The sequence below is a fragment of the Pyxicephalus adspersus genome, chromosome 5 (assembly GCF_032062135.1).
Source record: "Pyxicephalus adspersus chromosome 5, UCB_Pads_2.0, whole genome shotgun sequence".
Taxonomy (NCBI): Eukaryota; Metazoa; Chordata; class Amphibia; order Anura; family Pyxicephalidae; genus Pyxicephalus; species Pyxicephalus adspersus.
Window position 1 is genome coordinate 86,656,173 of NC_092862.1, and position 6,928 is coordinate 86,663,100.

The 6,928-nt window shown below is 40.7% G+C and overlaps 1 protein-coding gene and 1 long non-coding RNA gene across 3 annotated transcripts in view; one reads left to right on the plus strand and one right to left on the minus strand.

Annotated features, from left to right (window-relative positions):
* Positions 1-272: 272 nt before the first annotated feature.
* LOC140331206 (uncharacterized) lies at positions 273-5,623 on the minus strand. The gene is made up of 2 exons (XR_011920890.1): positions 4,762-5,623; positions 273-1,024 (listed from the first exon to the last, which is right to left on the minus strand). It is a non-coding gene; the product is annotated as an uncharacterized lncRNA (long non-coding RNA).
* A 5-nt stretch (positions 5,624-5,628) lies between these two features.
* CCDC127 (coiled-coil domain containing 127) overlaps positions 5,629-6,928 on the plus strand; it is a 38,101-nt gene continuing 36,801 nt past the window's right edge. Inside the window, exon 1 of one of the 2 annotated variants that reach the window (XM_072412015.1) lies at positions 5,629-5,741. The gene's annotated coding sequence lies outside the window, so the exon portion shown is untranslated. The remainder of the gene's footprint in view (positions 5,742-6,928) is intronic. The other variant, XM_072412016.1, reaches the window with a different exon arrangement.

The window sequence follows — 6,928 nt, forward strand, 5'->3', positions numbered from 1 at the left end:
ATAACCAGACAAATTGAGCATCCATAACTTGTAACGGTGTTATTGTTTCCATACAACAATCTATGGCATAGTACGGTACATTTACGCCTTATTTTACATTTTTTTCTAAAAAGGGGGGCTGTCTTATTTGATGGCCCTGCCTTATCATCGGGGAAACACGGTAGTTTCGACACAACTCAATTATCTGCAAAAAATACAAAAACAACTTAAATTCAAAACTCAGCAAAATTATACTCCTTACAGTTCCCTTCCTTTTATCCTTAAACAAAGGATAACTACTTGACTTCATACCTTTGTTTCTTTACATGCAAATAAACAGCCTCAGGTTCTTCAGCATACATAACTCGAGGAAGCTGAATGATTCTAGGTTTGCATATTGACAATAACAATTTTAGGGAGTCATAGGTTTGATAGTTATTACAAAAATTAAAGGGGTCATGGGATAAACAAATATCACTTTCAATAACATCAGTGTCATTATAGATATTGCTAAAGACTCTAAGCAGTATGCTGACAGGAGTGGAGACAGCAATCAAACAAGCCGTTAACATATCCCAAGTACTATGCATATCAGATAAGCAAAAACTAGAACCATTATATTTCTTTGGCAAGACGTTCCCATGTGTTACTCTGGAAATCAGTCCAATCACTATACTTAAGTAATTGCCAGTGCATAGAAAGGGTAGGGTAATTCTTTAGGTTATGGCCTGTTTGGGGACAAACGAAGGGCAAGTCTTGAGGATGATAGTGGCAAATTGTTGTAACCCATACAAAACAGAATATGACCATCAGGGCTCCAAAACTGCAGACAAGCAACCGGGCTGATACTCATGGATCAAGAAGCATCATCCTGGCGCTGGATCGGTGGCGTGTATCCAGGCGGGTCCTCTACTGGTCAGCACGGCTGTTCTAGTGATGGCTTGCACGGTGACTGGAAGTCCAAAGGGCAGAATCAAGGATTTGTGCTTGTGCAGAGCTTTAACCAACATTATGTCTCCGGGCTTGAATGGGTGCGTCAGTTGATCTGTAGGGAGAGGAAAAGAAAGAGAGATATCTCCGTAGTTGCTGTTCAATTTTTCAATAAGTTTAGCTACATATTTGTCTTGGATTTGTTGGAGATCCCCGGGTAATAAAATAAGGGGAACTTCCATTATATGTTCATATGTCATTTTTTAAAACTCCTGCATGACTTTAGAAGTGAATGGAGTGCTATTGTCTGAGCTACTGGGCATCCAAATCTGGGGATTATCTCTCTGCATAGTATTTTAGCTGCTGTTCTTGCATTTTCTTTCCTGACTACAAAAGCTTCTACCCATCTGCTGAATCTATCTGTAATCACTAACATTATCTGACATCCATTGGAAGCCTTTGGCGTGTGTGTAAAATCAATTTCTAACTCTTGTAATGGACCCTGCGGAGGTAACAAATGTTCATGTTGTCCTGTTTTCTTCCCTTGCACAATATTTCTGGCACATGTTAAACAACACATGAGAAAGTATGGCTTGTGTATGTTCCTTTAAATTTTGGGCCCAAAAGCACTTGTTTATTTCTTGTGTTGTGCACTTGTTTATTTCTTGTGTTGTGGTCTTAATGCTCTTATGTCCTGTACCATGGATTTGAAAAACAATGAGCGGTACTGCTATTTGGGGCAGCCCTACTATCCTTCCTTTTCCTAAAATTCAATGTCCTGTGAGGTGGCAAAGGACTGTAAATGTGTTAGATGTGTGTTGGTTTCAGTGGAAGCTGGGATGGCGAGCAGAAGTGTATCAGGGGGGCTAGTTGTGGGTGTGGTAGACTGAGCAGCGACTTTGGCATGAAAATCTGCTAGTCTGTTGCCCCTGGCATTGAAGGAATTGGAAGAAGTGTGTGCTTGACATTTGACAATGACTATTTGATTGGGGAGGTGAATTTCAGTGATACATGAGTGTGACTCAGGTACTTCATCCTCCGGCCATTTAAGACCTAAGAAGGCATTAAGCACAGCAACGGGACTGCTGGTAGCAGGAGCATATTTTACACTTAATCCTACAGTGGATGTTAGGATAACTTCATAACCGGACAACCTTTGTGCTGTTATGTGTTGAGAGGTTACATTCTTAAGCAAGTGTAGTACAGCATGGGATGTGTAAGTATCGTCTTGTGACCCAAAGTTAGAAGTGAGACACTTTCTACAGCCATTGCACACGCTGCCAGCACACTCGGACAGGCTGGCATGCCTTGCACAGTAACAGGCAGTGTCTTAGAGACATATGCCACAGGCCTCAATTTACCTCCATGCATCTGAGCAAGCACAGCAGTCATGGTTTTACAATACTCTCTTGCATACAATACAAATGGTACATTAAAATTCGGCATTCCCAATGCAGGGGCAGAGGTCAGGGATTCTTTTAACACCACATATGCTTTAGTCATTTCATCAGAACATTGAATGTTATTAGGGGCACTGGGGGTGGTACTGGAGCTGTGAGTCCCAATACGAGCAGTCAGGAATCCAAAAAAAATTGATCACGCCAAGAAAACTTAGCAGCTGTTTTTTTTTGTCTGTGGTCAAGGCAGACTGGTAATGGCTAGCAGCCAGGATCCTGGGGTTAAAAGCATTCCCAGGAATGTGACCTGTTGCAGACAGAACTGAACCTTTTCTGGGACACCCTTTTCCAGAAAACACAACAATGACACCGTGTCCCTCTGACATGCTTTCTGAGAGGGGCTACTGTACATAACAATAAAGTGGAACCATGCTGCGGCTGCCAGTTGGCAAGAACCTGCTGGAGAACAATTGAGGAGACTGCCGGGTAGTCAACAAAACCCTGGGGCAAGCGGCACCAGGTATATTGTTGTCCCTCGAAAATAAAAGCCATAAGGGGAGTCTCAGGCGATAATGGTATGGAGGAAAATGCATTGGCCAAATCAATAACACTGTAAAATTGGGTCTCGGGCGGTACTGCTGTAAGAATGGTAACAAGATCTGACATGACCGGTGTTAGGGGTGTGACCAGCTCATTGATGGCTCTGAGATCCTGTGTAAAGCAGTATGAGCCATCTGGCTTTTTGACAGGATTTACTGGAATATTATAAGGAGAGAACTTTCTCCTAAGTATGCCTTGCTGGCAGAAAGATTGAATGGGTGCTAAGGAATCTTCCTTGTCCTTGGCTAGGGGGTACTGCTTTTGGTATATTGGTGTATGTGGTTTTCTGAGTGCTGTATATGGGGTGCAGTCCAGGAATCCCAGGTCATATGGTCATGGTGGACCATGTGCTGTCAGGAACTGGAAAGTCTAATAAAGGCAGTTGCAAGGTTGTACTGACATTAATCCTTCCCTTTGGGTCAACAACCAGTGACATTCCCAGAGATCCCATCGGGTTTCTTCCTAACAGGTTAACTGGACAACTAGGAAACACCTTGAATGAGTAATGTGTAATGTACTGTACAAATGGGGATATGAGGTGTGCGCCCTGTATGGGTGACGACTCCGTTCATTCCCACAGAGGGCCCACCAGGTGTAGACGGACCCCACCAGGATCAGAGGACAGAACAAGTCGCTCCTGTATCTACCAAGAAGTCTATTAGGAATTGTCCTACTTCTAATGTGATTATTGGGTTCTCATCAGCCTGGTCAGAGATTCTGTAACATAGTGGTGGTGGAGTGGGGTTTGGACGACTTAGGCAGCTCAAAACGTCCTGCAGCATCCTTTGTCAATAAATGGACAAAAATGTTTGGGGCATCTACTAAAATGCTCTAGTTGTCAATAATCATTTTGGCAGTGCGCCCATGTTCAGGAATTATTCCATTATTTAGTGACTGAGTAAATACTATACTCAAATCTCCTCCTAATCTTAAACCTGCTTCTTCCTTCCACACTTTCCTAAACCTTCTAGCATTATCACTTATAGTTTCTCCTGGCTTTTGCATACATGCTAATGCAGTGGCCATGAATTTCCTATCTCCGAGTAATCTTACAAACTCAGTGTGTAACTCTTCTCATAACGTTTTATAATGTGCTTCAGTTATAAGGGGGTAATCATTTACATTTGTTTGTGCAGGAATTGGGATGGCCAGGGTTGGTATGTTGCTCGATTGCAAAGGCACATCCCCAATATACAACTGATATGAAATTTACAGAAAGATCCCTCAAGTGAGAATGAATCGGGACATTTTAAATTCTCTGTTCCATTTTTCAGGTGTAATGTAAAGGGGTCAGTGTAATAATCTCCTGCTCTACAGTTAACATTATAGTTAACATCCCTGTTGTCAGGTTTCTAGCACACTTTTATATGTTTTTTACATGTTTTTTTATAGGGGTCCTTAGGTTCCTCTGGGTTTTTCCCTTTACCTTGGGAATTTCCCATAGTTGCAGTATAAATTACAGTATAAATATCAGACAGTTGTACAGGTATTGTTAGTTCAGTTAGTTCAGCAGGTAGCTGCAGTGCTCGCTGACGTCCTGTTCCCAGGACTGCTTACCAAAACGCAGCCTAGGTCACGTTACTGTTGCCCAAAGCAACCACAGCAGTGAGGATTGACCCAACCTCACCTTGGCAACCAGAATAGTACAAAAAATTATCTTATATACAATATTTCTTATACTTCTATATCATGCAACAAAATTCTTATACGCACATATTCAATAAAAGATTTCCCAAATCTTCCTAAGGACCCAGTCCTTCTATGAGGGAGTCTACACTGCCACAGTGCTTAGGTTTGTAAGATATCTACAGGGACACAGGGGAGGGCAGAGGTAGAAAAGAAAATTTCAACTTACCCGATCCTGGTCCTTTTAAGGTAGGTAGATATCCCACTTCTGACGCCAAACTGTTAAGGCGATTTCTTGCCGATCACAGTTCAGTTTATCCCTCTCTATCGCGACCTTTGTTTTCAACGCCTTGGGACCAGGGAATAACACACAAGCAGCTCAAGCATGTAGTTATATCACTTCTTCTCAAATCTTTATTATCACATCACAGTTTAAATAGTCAGACAACAAGGTGGAAGACACTTAGTAGGTAGTCAATAACAAGAAACTTAATTAACAACTTCGCTGAGCAAGATGTTTCAAGGTAAGGATGGAGCAAATATTGACCTAATGATAAGAACGATATAACTAGTTCGACACAACTCAATTATCTGCAAAATATAGCAAAAAATACAAAAACAACTTAAATTCAAAACTCAGCAAAATTATATATATTACAAATGTTAAAAAGGGTGGTGTGTGTGTGTGTTGACAATCCCATGTGGGTCACCTTATTTTGTGACCCACACATCCTTCATGCACTAGCTTCTATAGTAATTTAGTGTTATAAATAATGAAATCTGGAGCTAACCACTGCTTCTTAAGGCAACAATACAATATGAGCAATGTTCTTCCAGAGCTCCCTCTTAATGCAGAGTTTAATGATGCAGAAAAGTGACAGGCATGTACTTTTTGAGAACTACAGCTGTCAAATTTTAGTTCCAGTTATAGAGATAAGAAAATCTGAGTATTGTAAGAAAATTTGATGGAACACTAGCATTCCAGCCATTTTCGCTCATTATCGCTAGCGTTTTAGCCCCATGCCATTGAAGCATAACCCTTGTAGTAGTTTTCTGAATCTTGAATACACGTAAATATTTTTCCATGGTATCAAGCTCCTCCCTTATTTTGCATCACTTCCGGATCCTTCTGACGAACGTTGACAAGACGCTTTTGTATTTTAAATGTTTAACGTCTACATTGTGCATATCAGTTGCATCCTCAGTCAGGTGAGTTAAACAGGCGAGTTACGACTAAAACGAGTTCTTAGCCGAGTGTTATGACCTCGTGCCGATACTTATGTTCTAGGCCCTGCTCTGTTTTAGGAAAAATAGATTTCAGGAGACGCGAAGTTCCTCAATAGTGGTCTTAAAATTACTTTTTTTAAATTAGTAAATTGAGCTGGCTTTATCAGTAGCGGGACCGCATCAGCTCTGGACTTGAATCTGATACTATTACTATAGCTACTAATATACGTTAAGAGCAGGACAGAAAATAGACTGTTAGTCACTGACCCTACCATTTCAACAGTCCCAATGCACAAGGTTCAAAAAGAGCTTATCAAATGTGCAAGCCGTGAGTATATCGCTTGCAGGTTCCTGCTTTCCAGTTTATTAATCAGCCCAAAACTTTTCTGATTAAAGAGAGCTGGAAGTAAGTCCCCAGAGGGGCTTTTGTGGTTTCAAAATTGGGAAAATGTGATCTGCCTAATTTCAAGAATATGTTCCCTTTAGTAGTAAGGTTGCTCACCGTGTCACATTTCAGGGTGCAATGATTTCACCTTATTGTTTTGTACGGTTTCTTTGCCAGCCCCACCTATAGGACTATCTTTGTAAAGTTCCGCATGTTAAAGACGTAAAATGTGTGGTTCAAAAAAATGCTTACTGTAAAATTTTGTTTAGTTGATTGCCAGGCACACCTTCATCCTTATTGTTTGACATTTATTTTTTCTTTCCTGTTTTGTGTTTGGTTATTTTAAAAATTCTCTTCTTTTATATCATATGCTACAGCTCAGTTCTAAAGTAGGCGTAGGGGTATTGAAACTAGGTTTTAGTTTACCCACATGTCAAAGACTAGAGTTGCTGTGTTCTCCAAATTAACTAAATTGGTGAATAAATTTTGGGTTATAATTCATGCTTTCCAGTACCTCTGTGTTGCTGAAAGCATGTTGTTTATGTAGGCTATAGTACAAGGGCTGTTTGACAAGTAATGTGCCTGAACCATAAAGACAAAAGCTAGGAACTTTTTTTTTCTATACATTTTTAGTAAAATCCCTATGAAGCAGAATGCACCTACCCTGTTTCCCCGATGATAAGACACTGTCTTATTTTTTTTGGAAGGCCAAAATATGCTCTAGGGCTTATTTTCAGGGGGATGCCTTATTTACCCATGAAGAAGACTACAGTACACAGTTATT